This window comes from Nomia melanderi, chromosome 7 (genome assembly GCF_051020985.1).
Source record: "Nomia melanderi isolate GNS246 chromosome 7, iyNomMela1, whole genome shotgun sequence".
NCBI classification, from domain to species: Eukaryota; Metazoa; Arthropoda; class Insecta; order Hymenoptera; family Halictidae; genus Nomia; species Nomia melanderi.
Window position 1 is genome coordinate 1,433,019 of NC_135005.1, and position 16,117 is coordinate 1,449,135.

The 16,117-nt window shown below is 38.9% G+C and overlaps 1 protein-coding gene across 3 annotated transcripts in view; it reads left to right on the forward strand.

The window, feature by feature from the left end:
- Positions 1-13,258: 13,258 nt before the first annotated feature.
- Ddr (discoidin domain-containing receptor 2) overlaps positions 13,259-16,117 on the forward strand; it is a 433,820-nt gene continuing 430,961 nt past the window's right edge. For 2 of the 3 annotated variants that reach the window (XM_031970341.2, XM_031970342.2), the window contains exons 1-2: positions 13,259-13,427; positions 14,077-14,405. The gene's annotated coding sequence lies outside the window, so the exon portion shown is untranslated. The remainder of the gene's footprint in view (positions 13,428-14,076; positions 14,406-16,117) is intronic. The other variant, XM_076369034.1, reaches the window with a different exon arrangement.

The following is a 16,117-nucleotide window of genomic DNA, read 5'->3' on the forward strand; positions in this document are numbered from 1 at the left end:
ACGAATGAACTACTACATTTTGCGTGATTTTTCTAGTAGTCCATACGTATCATGAATTGTGAAAATATATTGTATAAAACCTTAACGAATATAGAAGTGTTGAAAAAATACAATTTTTAACGACTCAGATTTTGTTTATGGCAGAGAAAATATAAATACAGACGTGAAATAATATTTGCTCCTCGTTTGCTTGGTTGTTTTATGAATTATGTTTGTATGAATGTTATACATACAGCAATTTGATCTTAACGCAAAACAAGATATTATTAGTTTTATGACAAAAGAAACTTGCGACCTCTCATATTATAATAATGTTTACCTTAATCTCTTCTTTAGATGGATATAACTTACTACAGAGCATGTTCCTATCGTTTTATCGTGAACGTTATTTGTCATTATGTAATCATTATGTTACAATACCGCCTGAGAACACGTTTTATTAATATCAGTTGTTATGAAGTATGTGTTGTACATTCAGATGAAAATTACAATTTATTAGGTATTGGGAAAAATTCATGTCGGTTCTTAAAACAAAATTTAAATACAGAAAACGTAAGATAAGTCTGTATAATAGAATAAAATTTTGTTTTGTAAAACAATTTTTTTTAAGTCTTGAAATGATACTAATTCTTTCAACCAGGAATTATTTATTTTTTCAGATGAAGATGTAATTATTCTTTGTTTTGCTTTGGTTTAAATTACTAGTGAGAAATCTACTGATTGAAATCGGTCTTCAATTCATTATTAACAAAAAAACAACACGAACTTTTTCCGGTATCTAATATTAAGGGTCTATCCACACGAACGACGCGATCCCGCTGCAATTTCCCGGTGATAGCGCTGTGCGATTCAGCAGGTCTTTACTTTCAATTGTGCAATGCACATGATCGTGAGATCCCGCTCCGATGTCGTTGCAATTCTGCGATTGACGAAACAGTGTGACAATGATCGTACGTCATTTGCCAAACCGCAGAGTTAAGGTCACAACGATCGTTGCGAGATCGCAACGGATCGCCACAACAATGACAAATGTATATACTTTTTCTTTTTTAACTATGTATGTTGTGCATGTGTATATATTGTATATGTAGTTTGTACGTTTAATACATATTTATTGTATTGTGGTGAAAAAAGAAGTAAATCAAGTTTCGAGAAGTTGTAAAAAGTATCAAATTTAATCAATTTCCTCAAAGTAAAAAATTTTTCAACGTACATTTTGCGCATTGTTACATTACTATACAACATTTCAACATTCACATAACAAAAATTGATTGTTATATTTTAATTCTATCGAAAGTTATTTGATTCTGATACACTAATGATCGAATGGCTACAACGTTCACGCTACGGAATCGCACAGCGAAACCGTCGTGGCATCGCACAGGGATTATGTCGCTCGTGTGTATAGGCCCTAATATCGACCATATCTCTTAATGAAAAGTGAAATGTCTGCCAAAGGCGAGCCACCGGCGGAAAGGGCGAGGCGAGCCTAGTGCTCAACGGAAGAAAGGCTCTCTCCTTTGTCGGTCGTTCTCTCCGGCAGGGAATCCTCTATCACGCGGACGAACGAGAGGGAAAGTCGGATGAAAAATTATTTACGACTTATTCATACCACGGAGCAAGCCATGGTGGTTGGCTTGCGCGTTAAAAGTTCTGGTAATATATCGCGCCGTCTTTATTGTCTATGCAAATCCGTACCTTAACTCTGTTAAAAATACCCCTTGTATCTGAACACCCGACCTCTAAAGCTCGGCCGTTCCGCCGCCATTCAACTCGACGAAAAACCAGCTAGAAGAAAGAGGGTTCCTTAGAACAAGAGGAAGATGGGGGGTGAAGGCCTGGCGTCGAAATGCCCGCCTACATTGTGCTTTCGATCTTATTTTTCCATGGGACGCAAAACTCCCTCCTTTAATTTATTTAAATTTAAATTTAACAAGGCCAAGTCGGGGAAAATCGACGCTCGAAAATTACTTCGATTGCTCGCAGCATCTGTGCCCGAAACTGCTGGCGAACCTTGGGATTCAAGGTCGGTAACTACACTTTGCGACTTCCATTTAATCGGAAACTATAAAACACTCTTCGTAAAACAGATAAATAGAACATCACGGGGAAGGTTCTTCACTACATTTTGTGTCTGAATATTAATATGAAATGTATAAAGTTGAAAATAATATTATGAATGCAAATTTTCCTTTCATATGAAATATCGTGTCGAAGAAAAATGTATGTACTCTAAGGATTTCATCATAGATGGATCAATATCTTATATAGCGCATCAAATTCGTAAGCAGCTGCGACTTGATTTAGTAGTTGACGAACTTCGTTGTAGTTCTCATACTCTTAATCACAGAGACATGTCACTCTGATGGATTCTGGCAATCCATTTCAGCTTAGACGTGTTCGAGAAAGAAATTCTGTCTGACCAAAAAGGGTAAGTTTTCGATCTTTGACCCTTTATGTGTCTTGGAATAGATGATTGTTATAACGTATTTTTTTATCATTGCTCATTCTTTTCTATAATAAACTATTGGATAAATTCGTAATAAAAGCAAGGAACATTCGTTGCATAATTTGTTAAATTTCATTGGCCACACTTATGCTTGTTGGAGCTGAAATTCGATTTTTACAGGAGTGGATGGATTCAAGTATGACTTTTAGTCAAGGATTTCTAAGGATTAATCGGGTAATATAAAAGATAGTATAAAGTTAAATGAGCGAAGAAAAATTCAAAATTTTTAATCAAAACCGGTCATTTAATTGATCGTGGTACGTTTAGTGTCACTATTATTTTGGTTTTAACTTTCAGACCTAATACTGGTATCAAAATCATACCAGTATTATGTCTGCTTTTGGTAGTGCGTTGAATCGTATCCACACATCTAGAGATATAGAGGAAAGTCAGTATTCCAGTACACAATTTCAAGCTCGATTCGCTTCTTGAATAAGAGTCATTGACACTGAATGACGCCTTCGCCGACATTATAGAATAACATCAGGATTCTATCCACCGAATAGAAAGGGTGAATTAACTGGTGTACTACGATGGATTCGTATAGTACGACAGTCGCGTTGTAACTTCCTGACTTTCGACGCGATTATCGCTGACACGAGAAGCGAGGATGAAGCACATGGTTAAAGGATGGGTGAGGCAGGGGTGCTAAGTTATTACGTAACTACGCGGCAAATATTCCATTAATCTACTTAGACAGGACTTGTCAGGTGACTTGTTGGCAGGACATCGACCGGACGACGAAGGGAAGATGAAAGTCGCGAACAGTTGAGTTTTTCACGTTTTATGCATCGACTGGTAAAATCTACCTAAGAAAAAGTGCATGTTGTAAAGTTTTTTTTTAATCTAAACTTGAAGAACTCTAGATAAAGTGACTTCAGTTGTACAATAGGTTTACATCAGTTTTCATACAAATTATTTGCAATGTGTTCCTTGTCACTCATGCATAATTGGTATGGAACAATTTATGCTATTTTTTTATTTGCTATCATTACAATTATATTACTTTTATTACTTTCCCATTGAATTTTTCTACACTATCTGGCTGTATGTCCAGCGAAACTACTGTCAACCGGAAGTGAAATATAGAAAATAAAAGATTTAAAAAAGAATATACAACTAAATTGTCCCTCAATACTTTAAATGTGTCAAAATCTTTACCCCTTATTGATTAAAAATAGATGAAAAAGGTGTTCAAATCACTCACTTCTTTTAAGCTTCGATGACGACATACTGTTTTAAAAAGGAACGAACTTAACCATCATTCGCCTGAAATGTTAAAAGTATATATTTACGCACACTGCCGTACATAAATATTTGAACACTTCATGTGATCTTATTCAAATATTTATGTTTTTATTACACTACAAAATTATTGCATATAAAGAATATCATTATCAAAACTATATTAGTTCTTCATGCATGTCTAGCAATGCGGAAATGTCCAACTGCTTATCCACGATAGTGCATACGTGATTCTATTCCTGGTATAACCATTCTTAAGCCCGTGAATGAACCCTTTGCACTCCAAGAGTTTCCTACCAGAAATATCCACCTCACTCTTTGATGAAATATAGTCAACATTTCCTGAAACTAACTTAACGAGAAAGCGTACATAAATTACAGAAAGGAGCTGTTTTATTTTAATATTTCACATATTAATGTATCATATGAAAATTAACATTAAATATTGTACTTCATAATTTTACTGTGCTAAATCGTGTGGTGACTGAGAAACTCTTATGTAGTGCAAAGGGTTAACGCGTTTGATCAAGACTCTTGATTTGTTCGTGACTATCGCGAGCGTCGTTACATCGGCTCGTTCCTTAAGATTCCACAGACGCCCGAGCTTCAGCAGCTTATGCATAAATATACATACTAAAATTGTGTACACTAAATTCTGTTCTTTTGTGGAAACGAAGTCGGGAGACGCGACGCGACGCGACGCGACGCCCGGTCTCCCCGCAATCTTTGGACGCGGCTGAGGCAGACGGATTCACGGGGGTGGGCTGATTCTGTTTTCAAAGAGGTCACCGCCACCCTCTAAGATGGAAGGGTAGCGCGGCCGACGGCCTGATATATAGGGTTTCTGCATTTAGCTTTCGAATTCCTTTCGAGCAGCCTCGTTATCTTTGTCAAAGGGGATCTGTGGAAGGCGGAACAAAAGGAAAGTGCGACTGGCAGAAGAGAGGGAAGGCGACAGGGGGGTGGGGATGGTGCATGGAAACAGTGGAGAATAATTTATTCTAACGAAGAACCGCAATTAACAAAATGTCGCCTCCTTTCTAAATGATGAGTGTCTTTTTTCAAAATCGTTTGCCATTATTCTGGCAAGTTGATCCAACGAGACGGTTTCGACGAATGAAACGAATTTTAATGAACCGTGATCTCTATGGAGAACTCTGTGTTGTACTATCTTCTTAAAAACAAGAATATCGTATTGCATTTTTAAAAATAATACGATAAACGTTCAAGGGGAAACATTTTAAAAAATGTTCATTATTTTCATGAAAACAGTTGCATTATTTTGATGATTCAATTACATTCTGTTAAATATATTTATTTGATTATGCTGTATTTGTACATTATATTTTCGTTCCTGCATACGTGCATTTGTTATTAATAATGTTATTCATTTGAATGTAATTAATTTCTTCTTAATAAGGACGAATTATAATTTATAAATCTAGTAATTTAGTTTTGCGCGATGGAGATAACAAAATTTCTTTAGTTAATCAATAAATAGTAAATATCGTGCATTCATAGCATATAGTGCAAAAAAACATCAACAAAAGAATCTGAAGTGTTTATTTTACTTATAATTTAATAAACATTTTTGTTTCTTTCATCTCTCATGTAAGTATCATTTAGTTCATCTTGAAATAATATATTATTTTGTCATGATGAAGATTCGATTTTTAGTGAAAAGTAGAGTTTCTCGAACGTAGGACACTTCATAATTCTACTAAACTATTAACAATGAAGGAATTACAATGAAAGAGCTTACGATATTTCGATACCAAATCACGTCTTACATCATTCTTCAACCATTAACAGAGCTCCGATATACAATCAGGTACTGCGAAGCAAACCTTCCAGCATGAGTAATATTCCCGAATGAATAAAATAAGCTATATTGTACATATTCCGAGGCGTTCCGCGCCGCCGCGCCTTCTCAAATCTCGTCTGGCTTTCGATAAAGCTCGAGGGTACCCCATTTCAAGGGAAAATCCTTATTTGTTCGGCGTTTTGCTTAATGGGAGATCCATCTTTTTCCTACGGAAAGGATTTAGGGGATCCTCGTGGGGAAGCGCGCGATGTGTGCCGCTGTATAGAAGCGGCAGAGAACGTCACTGAAGATTAAACATGTATCGGGTGGGATATTGCTCGGTGGAGAAACAGGGGAGAAAATAAAGTCAGTCAAGATGGTTAATAACGTGATCGCCAAAGACGTTCTGTTTTTCATAGGCATCTGATCTCAGCGTCGAATATATTTCCCCGGATAAAAAGCCTCGATATTTTTACGGGATACGAATTTGTGTTTCATCATTTCGAAAACGCGTATCAATATTCATTATTTCATATTTACGATCGAAGTTACGGATAAAGTAATTTGACGGAATCGAAAACGAAGCTCGGTAATTTTCCGCCGGGTACGATATCGAAAAACAATTGCGGACGATAAATAAAGAAAATGAATTCAACGGAAGGGAGATGCCTAACACCTACGTCCTCGACCTCGCCAGTTTACCAAGACGTATACCCCGCCGCAAGCCGCGATATCGAAGACCATACAATATTTACGCTTTCGGCGGCAAGCGCATAAATATTTCAAGAACACCGAGAGAACACCCTTTACCCCTGGTGTCTACGGACCGAAACCTCCCTCTATCCCCTCTCCCTTTCCGAGTGATCGTATTTTACCTATATTCTGTTTTCGCCGACCAATATAAAGTCAGAAAAGTAACGCAAAGTACCTCTTTCCCGGGATATTCAATTAAATGGAAATCCCATATGGATATTCATAGAACAGGAGCATCTACAATGAAAGATCTGCAAGGGAGACTATATTTATTAGGGGAGATCTTTGTCCCGCGAAGAATGCTGAAAAGTGATCGACATTGACTTTTGTAGAGAAAAATTTTGTTGGCCAGTGACAACATATGTAAACCAGTTTATTTGTCACGGTTGAATTTATATTAACGAACGGATATTTGGTAGAGTAATTTTTATGCGGAATACAATAATCGAGAATTAAATGTTGACTATTTAATATTCCGCAGCATATTGGAAAAAACGAAACAATTTCCAACGGCCGCGTTTACAGTTACGGAAAAAGGAGGAACGGAAATTGGAAATTAATTTGATTGCAGGATAACACACGATTGCGTGCGTTCAAAATGTGTAACAATAGAATTTCTGTAATTTATTCCTCTGACTTCTCGTCTGTGTACGTATTACCGTTTTCATTGAATATTTATTTTATTTTACACGGGCGAATTGTTCATTAATGAAGAGAATATGAAACGAGAATATGGAACGTTTAGATTACAAAAATCGATAAGCATAGTGTTATTTATGGTGACATTAATAGATAAAATTGATAAATGGAGAGTATAGAACCAATAGTAATAACAGCTGAATCATGAAAATCAATACAGTTACTCCCACCACTTACCAACCATCAGTTCTTATTAATTCTGAACTATAGACAGCATTCCTACGATTCAAAAGTACCAGCGAGAAAGTGAAGTTCTAATTTTATCTTCAAGGAAAAAGTGCAGAGTTTGTGCCTGTGTTCACCAATAGATACGTTAATAATCAAAAATTCCGTTTGCCGACGCACGCTTCGCAGCAGGGTCCGTAGCGCGACTATTTACTTGCAATTAAAGAAGAAAACTATGTCACGACTTAAACGTAGACTCTTTGTATAAGATAGCAACTCGAAGAGAAGAAATGGGAAAAACAGCTAGCCGTTGCTGCTTTTATGCAATGTCCTCCATCCGTCTAACTAATTGGTAATTAGACGACGCGCAATTAATCATGCCCCTTAACCCCCTTCTTTCCTTTCCCCGGGGCCGGGGCGGGCCAGGGAATCTCGAGTCGAGGAGCTTGGATGTTTAGGTCTATTCAACGTGGCCATTCGTTAATGAAGTCGCGTGTCGGGGCGCCAAGTTCATTTCCCTCTGAATGCGATGAGTCCGAGAATCATAATTACTGTATTCAGTACGCATACCCTTCCTGATGCGAAACGTGTCCACGCCCACCGCGCGCTCCACCCGGAATCTCGATTAAACCCGTGTCCAAACGATACTGGAACCACCGGCACTCGCTCGCATGCGAACGTGCCCACGAATATTCTGTTTACTCAGCGCCGTCCGAATTCTTGTCTTTTCATTAGCCCTCCATTTTGTCCTATCGCGTACCTTCCGACCAATTAAATTGTCTCGAACAATTGCCTCGACCTTCGATTACTCCGTGCCAGAATAAAAAGCTCGCCCGTCATCGGAGCCATTCGCCGACGATTAATTCGCTGGTATCCTTTTCCATATTCGTTACGAATGTACGCGTATACGTTGGTGCGCATTCATTTATTATTGTCTCGCAGCAATGTGATTAATGCGAGCCGCATACCGTTCACGGACTTCCTTTGATCTTTTCGGTGGATCAATTTTGAAACAACAACGCGCGGAATGCCAATCAATCGCGCGACCCATTTGAATATCCCACCGTGGTCAGCTGTTCTATGAATTCTCCTGTTTTATCTGTCGAAAACCGAGTCTCCCGCGTCACACGAATCGGTATCCCGTGTACGACCACACGCGCATTAGTGCAGCCCGAAGTTCGACGTTCGGCATCGGTTGATCAGGCCGTGCCCATGTATCGCGACGTACACGCGCGTATACGCGCACACATATTACGGGCGAAACCACAGTTCATAGAAGCATATGTACTTCCGTCCTACGAGAGGCTGATTGTATAACATGATCAGCAGCACCCGGTGCATGCCTATAATGTTTTGATTGTAGGACGCCCCGCATTTGACTCCGTTCAACCTGATGCCGGGGTTTGGCTGTAACTTGCGCCGACTTCGCATCGGAGCAATCATTGGCAGCTCGTGATACCGAAGTCGCAATGCACCAGCTCCGCCTAAACCGCTTACACTAACTAATACGTTATACGCGTTGTATTAAGATGCCGTTACGGCTGAATAACGAGTCAATCGATAGCGCTACGTATGTACATCGCGCGCAATCGAGCCATCCCCAATTAAGCTCCCTGTGCGCTTCTCGAGTCTATTTGACAGTTTATCGGTGACTTAGCTGGTATTGGTAGTCCGCGCATCTCATTTCACTTTTGTTTGGGAATATAGTAGTATTCCTTCGTCTATAGTTGAACGCCATAGTATATTTCTACATTAGATTATAGACTGTATGGAGGACTCAGAACGCAATCAGGGTAATCAGATTCGTTTCTCTTTCTATTATTAAAACTTCCGATTAATAATGCAATTGTATTAATACCTTCCTTGTTCTAGTAAATAATTTGAAATGCTTACATGATGGAATTTTAATTATTATTATAAATCTACAGGGATTATATACAATACATAGTTATAGATACAGCATATTATACGACTCTCTGATACATCGTTTCATAGTGCACTTTCAAAGTTGTCGAATCTCTCTTACGCAGTTAGCTGCTACGTGTTCCATTAAAAGACGAGCCAAAGAAAACTCATGACACATTCGCGTTCTCATTTATAATCGCAGGGAGCGTCCAACATAATTGCGGTTATCGATCTTTATCGGATTTAATTCAAGCGTGAGTTACCAGAAGCGACGTAGAAGCGAGCAGTTAATCAACACTCTCCCCGTGTATTTACAATACCGTAGATTTCACCTCAGCCCCGATATTCCTGTATGTATACACTTTTGTATCTCACGGCATGTAGGCATAGTACGTAAATATCCCGTACAGGTATGTACATTTCCCAGTGCATTTCTCCCGGCCTGTCTGTGATTCCACTCGATTGTAACCGTCGTTATTGTGTACATAACCCAGTTACACATACGCGTTATTTCAAAAGCTGAGCTGAGGATTCTGGATAGCTGCGATCAGCCCATTACCAAACACGTCATGACGATTACACAATATTGGAATTCGATTACGTCTCAACACTTTCGCATCTAATGCTGCCTTGATTCGTCATCCACGAAATGCTCGGCGAGTGCTGTGCAAGTACTAGTTACCGTGACTACAGCCTGAGTTGGATCGAAGTGAAAATGTTAGCAACATTTGTGTACTAAAATGAAATATTCGTAGTGACGCAAGAACAGATTGTTAAAATATATTACTCGCATTCTAAATTACAAAAATATCGTTGAAAAAGTAAGAATGTGATAGGACTAAAAATATTAAACAATCGTAGTAGTGTTTTAAAACTGTTGAAAAAATTACGTGAATTTATACTGAGAGAACGTGGAGGTGTTATATTACATAGATAAAATTGAAATTATAATGTTTATTACATTCACGATTTCAAAGACAGAAGTTGGATTTTTTATTCAAAGACAAAGTTTTAAACAAAGAAAAAAAGAAGCAACATTTTCAGAGCTACAGTTAATAATTCATGTTTGGAACATTGAAATGTGAAAAATATTTTATGACCACTTTTTCTAAGCAGTAAGTCACCTACTGCTCGAACTGCACCGAGGTCGAAAGTCTGCCATTAGGTTATCCATTTTATGTAATTATAGTCACGACAGGAATAATGTACCTTCATTTATGTGGAGTTAGTACCTCAGGTGATTCTGAGAGTAAAGATAAAATAACTTTGACAACGGTCGCGAGCGGGTTAAAAGCATTCAAATATCTATATGACATCTTTTTATGAGCAATTTAAACGAGCAAGTACGAAGCAGATCGTGATACGTAAGAAGTGATTAATTATAACCTACTTCGCTGTCTGGTGCTATCTGCTCATTTACTTATTAATAGGAAACGATTTCCTGTCCATAAAACTACATCTAAATGGATGGAAGTATAATAGTAGAAGCAGAAATACATTGCATATATATAAGTCTTTTTCAAGGATATATCTCATATCAATTGACATCACAGAAATGTTGCTCTTTGCGAGACTAATATGAAATCATCCGCATTGTCATTCTGAATTGTACAGACGCACTGCAAGCTCGAGCCGTCCGAAATCCATCTATTGGAGTGTGATCGCGTTTCCTGATTGTATTAAAATAAAATACCATGGAATCGACACGCCCACACGCAGAGCAAGAGGATTTTCCCGGGGGATCCCATGGGATCTCGGCGCCGCGATTTCTGCCGAGCTACTTCGCGTCTCCATTCTTCCGCGCGGCGCAGGTAAGAACGATATTAGATTTACCCCGGAAGCAATCCTTTTCACGTAACCTACCCCCGGAAAAACTCGAGCGAAAAGCGATAAACGACACGTCACGCCGCGTTTCACGATATCAATTCGATCGTGTACGAGATGCGAGACTGGCGGCGTTTCTTCGAATGGAATATCGGCCGGCTGACACGGAGAAGGGTGAAAAAAAGGGGATGAAAACGGATCTCGCCTGCTCGCTGGTGCGCGTAGCGTGTGGCGCGCGCAAAAGACGCCGGAGAAGAAGGTAATTGAATTTTCGTTGATTATCTGCTGGAAATTGAAACAAACGGTTTACTAATAACCACCGTTTCCCGTAGATTCCGTCGGTGTAACAGGCATACTGATGTTGTCACGCCACTCGCGGCCGCAATTGCTCGTGTGAAAGAAGAATACTGTGCACCCGCGCCCACTAATCACTTTGCCTTTGTCCGTTCCCTTTTCAGAGCGCGATAATACGCGCTCGAAAAACCAACAGTCAGACAACCATTAATTTTAATTCCCCGGTGAATCGACTGCTTCAGTCGTGCTCTCTGTACGGCTGTAATCTGAATGAGCTCAAAGAACTCGATGAACGAACGACCGCAAGGTCACGAAAAGTTCTCTGCGTATAGTAAGGTACAGACGTCGTCGACTTTTAACAAGGCTGGGAAAAAGCTTGCGATTTCAATCGTTTTTCCGGTGAAACTGTGAATATTGCTCGCTGTCTGCGGACGGATTTATAAATTACGAATGGAAAGTGAAGTGTAAAATACACAGAGTTTCTATAGGATGTTGTGAACCGTCAAACCTTACCGACGTTTATATTTTGTTATATGAGAAACATTAAATGGGAAACCACTATTCTATATTAAATAAGTTAACATGTTTTCATACATGTTTCATACAAATTTTTTATTTTAAACATTCCTTAAACATTGTATTTAAATATAAGTCGATTTTACGAACTTCACAAGAGACTAATATTTTTATTCAGGTATGTCCTTACTGTATTGGATGGTCAAAGATACATAATAGAATGGAATATTTGTGATAAATTTTACCAAATTATATATTGTGGAATATATTTCTCATTGTCGAAAGTATTAAGACTACACACAATGTAATACACGCAGAATAAAAATGAAGTAAATTTTCCCGAGAACAATATTTTGTGGATAAATATTTGATTTAAAATTTTTAATTCCTTAATTCATAATACAAGAAATTAAGACCTAGAGTTTTCTCAATTTGTGTACAGATTATTAGAAGCAATCAACTTAATTAGAATTTTAGGAGTTCAAAATGTAATAATAATAACTATACCCGAATGACTTAAAATAGTGAGAAAGTGAAATACTGGTGAATGTACTAGTGAATAACTTCAAATGGCGAAATTACATTAAACCGCCTTCTCAAGCGAAACAATTATTTAGTTATCATTAAATAAGAAGTAAAAACGGTCTGATTTGTACAGACAAGTCAGCATTACAATTACCTCACGATTTCAGTAACATTGTAATATTGTAACATGAATCGAATGGTACACTGATACTACTATATTATATTTCGCGTTTCATCATTACAGTGTATCCTGTTAATATCTTTGAAGGATAGATAGACAGTAACAAAAGAAAAGTATACCACACATGAAATTCGTTCTTCAATCTTTCAACACTAGAATTACCGAGCAGTTAGAATGACTCATTTATCATTTCTTATAAACGTTAGAAGAGTGCATCTTCCGAGATTTGAACCGTCTCATATTAGTGTATTTCTAAAAATACACAAATTTATTTTATATTGTCTTAGAAAACCATCTTCAGAATTTTCATAAATGTAAAATAAAATTTTTCAAACGCGTCATATTAACCCGTCTGACAGTTGTAGTGTTAACGATCAAATAATTAAGACTCGCACAGACCTTTTTACAAGAACCGGGCAATATTATCTTGAGTAATGACACCGACGACGTCTTATTTCACTTTTCCGGTGAAACCGTGTCACATTCGCGTACGTCCGCGATATATCACGAATCACGACAGAAACGTATTAGGGAAACGTTGCGTACCAGAAACAATATGAATCCATCCATCTTAGAAATCCGTCTCGCGATAAATGGGCCGATGGGGTGGGAGGGTGGTTGAAAGAAGGTGGTGCGCGGATTTCGATGTCTTATCGCGAAAAAAAAGGTAAAAGGACAGGGCGGAAGAAAGGGTGAATGGGCGAGCATGTGGTCAATTCTTGGGTGTCGGGTAGTTGCGCAGGGGACAGCTCTGATTGGTCCGTCGCCGCCGGTCGGCTGACGCGGCTTGTGGCTTTCGGCTCGACGGCTTGCCTCGACTCGCTCAGTCGCACTCGAACCGCGCATCGGTGAGGGTGTTGTGTCGCCCTCTCTCGGCAGTCCTCTCGTACGGTGTACGCGTGTGTGCGTACTAGCGAACGGTTGTCACGCGAGCCTCGCCACGTTGTTTCTCCCCGTCTTTTCATTTCCAACGATGTTCTGGGTTCGCTGACTGGGACGAACGATCGGTCAGACATTTTTCTTATCTTTTTTTCACCTAAACATCATTACGAAACATTGGATTACTAATTCGCACATTAATATATTTTAAACGACTGTTCTTATTTTTCGATTAATCTCGTACTCACTATTAATTTATTGGAAATGATACATAATGTTTTCATTGGAAAAGCGATACTTTAAAATTGAAGACTACCGTTAACAGTCTTTATTTAGAAGTTTCCGTGATTCCGTCGAGAAGTTTGATAGAAACAATTCTAACCGCATTCGTGTTCAAAATGATAGGTTGGGTATAGGAATCGCAGAGAGCAGTTCTAAAGCGATCATACGCGAGCTGTCAACAACTTTGAAACATAAACTGTCAACGAGACACGCCGAGCGTGTACTCCATCTTGAAAGCGTCGAGTTCGATCCTCTTTGAAAGACGATTATCTAGCACGTGAAGCTTGCGATTCCGTTTGCCAGCGGCGCACCTCTCTCTCTCTCTCTCTCTCTATCTCCCTCGCTCTCTCTTTCTCTCCTTTCTCGATCCCGCTCCTTCTCCCTTCCTCACCCCACCAGCCCTGTTTTTTTGCTCTTTTTCCCTCGTCTTTCCGAGCACTCGGCAGTCGTTTAAAAGGATATTGGACGCCATTGAACGTTTGGTTCTGTTCCCAGTCGGCGCGGAGGACACAGTGAATAGTCGTGCGCGCGTGTTTGTCGTCGACGTGCAGGTCGAAAACGCGGATCGTTCGAGGCACGGCCAGTGCGGGAGATAGATCGTCTTCGGTGTAATCTGGCGTTGACGTAACCTACCCCAACGTAACTTTTGTTTGGGACATCGGTGAGCCCGCGCGTACCACCCTGCCCGTCCGTGTCGGCCGTCTCTCGCTACCGTTTCTCGCTTGTGCTCTACCCCCTCCCTCACGGTCTCTCGTGTATGTGCCCACTTTTCTGGAGTGTGTGCGACTGCCCCCACAGCGAGAGCGACTTCACGCGTTTACCCGGTAAGTGATACACTATATTTATCTATCGATACGGCATCCTGTCGCGCCGATTTATGATTCGGTGACGCGCGATTCGCGTCTGGATATCGTTCCAAATACGTGATACCTATTGAACGTGGAATGTTTTAACTATTAAATACAACTGCGTTGGACGATTTTATCGTTTCACTGTGGATTTTCTTCTTTTTTTTGTCTACACACGGCGAGTACTGTTTTTTGATTATTTATTTGAAAATAATACGCTGAGCGTGAGAAATTATACGGTTTGCCGTAATTAGACGCCATTTTGACAGACTCGATTAATTCTGTTGTTTTCAAATATTGATACGGGAATTGATTATTCATGGAACGGTGTTCGAATCAAACAGCTTTGATATATTTCTATCACGATTTGCTTTCTTTTTTTTTTCATATGGATATTTCGGTTGCTTTTGCCTTTCGATTTTACGGCAGTTTACGCAATTGAAATCGAGCAGTTGAATTTATGCCTTCAGTTACTGCATCTTGTATGCGCGCGCGGAATTGAATTTCTATTTCGATCGTAATATCTTATCCCCGAAAATTGTTGATTCGAATTGAATATAGAAAAGACGTTCGTTCTCGTCGCAGTATTTCCCGGGCTTCTAATACCTATGTCGACCCGCGCCCGCATAAATAATTTTTGCCATTACCATATTGGAAAACGTTCTTTCAATACCGTAAAATACGTCCAAGGATTATAATTCATCTCCGCTAGTGTTCCAATTTTTCTTCCGCTCTGATATTTTCATACTTTACAGCCGACTACTTCCTTTATTCTTATTAGTCCATAAATACGCGGCTTTAAATAATTGGAAGATACTGAAAATGGATCGGGACACTTCCGTATGACCTAAATTGCAAACTGGTATACTGTTAAACATAAACCCGCGATTGCAAGTAATAATGTAACTTACACTAATCGCTTCAAGATAATTAAGTTTCACGTCAGGACGCACACAATGCCATTTACTAAATTGTATTCACATGTCTATCACCAGAATTCAATGCAATTACATTTGATATGAAATAATCAAAATGATTAAATATTGTACACAGAGAGGGTAATTTGAATACTCTCTGATAAGATTGAAAAGAATAATAAACGTTATAATGTAGTATATATTCTAATATATGTTGTATCTCAGTTATGCAACTGACTGCTATTTATTAATATAATTGGCATACTTAAAAAGAATATAATGCGCCGTATTTGGAAACGAATAGCACAACGATTAAGGCAATCCATCTAATATTGTACAAACAGATAAAAAATGTAGGTTCGTAAATGTAATTCAAAATTGAAAGTAACTGAATATTCCATAAAATGAAATGCTACCGAGCAAAGTATATTCTTTCAAGACTAACAAGCAGAATTGTTTAAAACACACGATCGTTTGCTCCAAAGTTGATAAACTCGACATGCACTTGAATAACATTTTATTTAAATTTTCAATCTAGAACAGTCGAGCGTGTATCACCAGAAATCATTATCTTTTATCGACCAAGAAACTTATATATCATGCTTGATTAGGGTTCACCAGGTGTCGAATGTAATAAACAATTCCGTTAAAATTTCCAGGGTAAGGCAGAACGCAGGTGTTTAGGAATTTTTTATTCTCCTGAGAAATTCATAGCCCGAGTTCCGGGAGGGGAGCACGGTCTCGTTAAGCCAATCGTGTCCCTCCGTACGG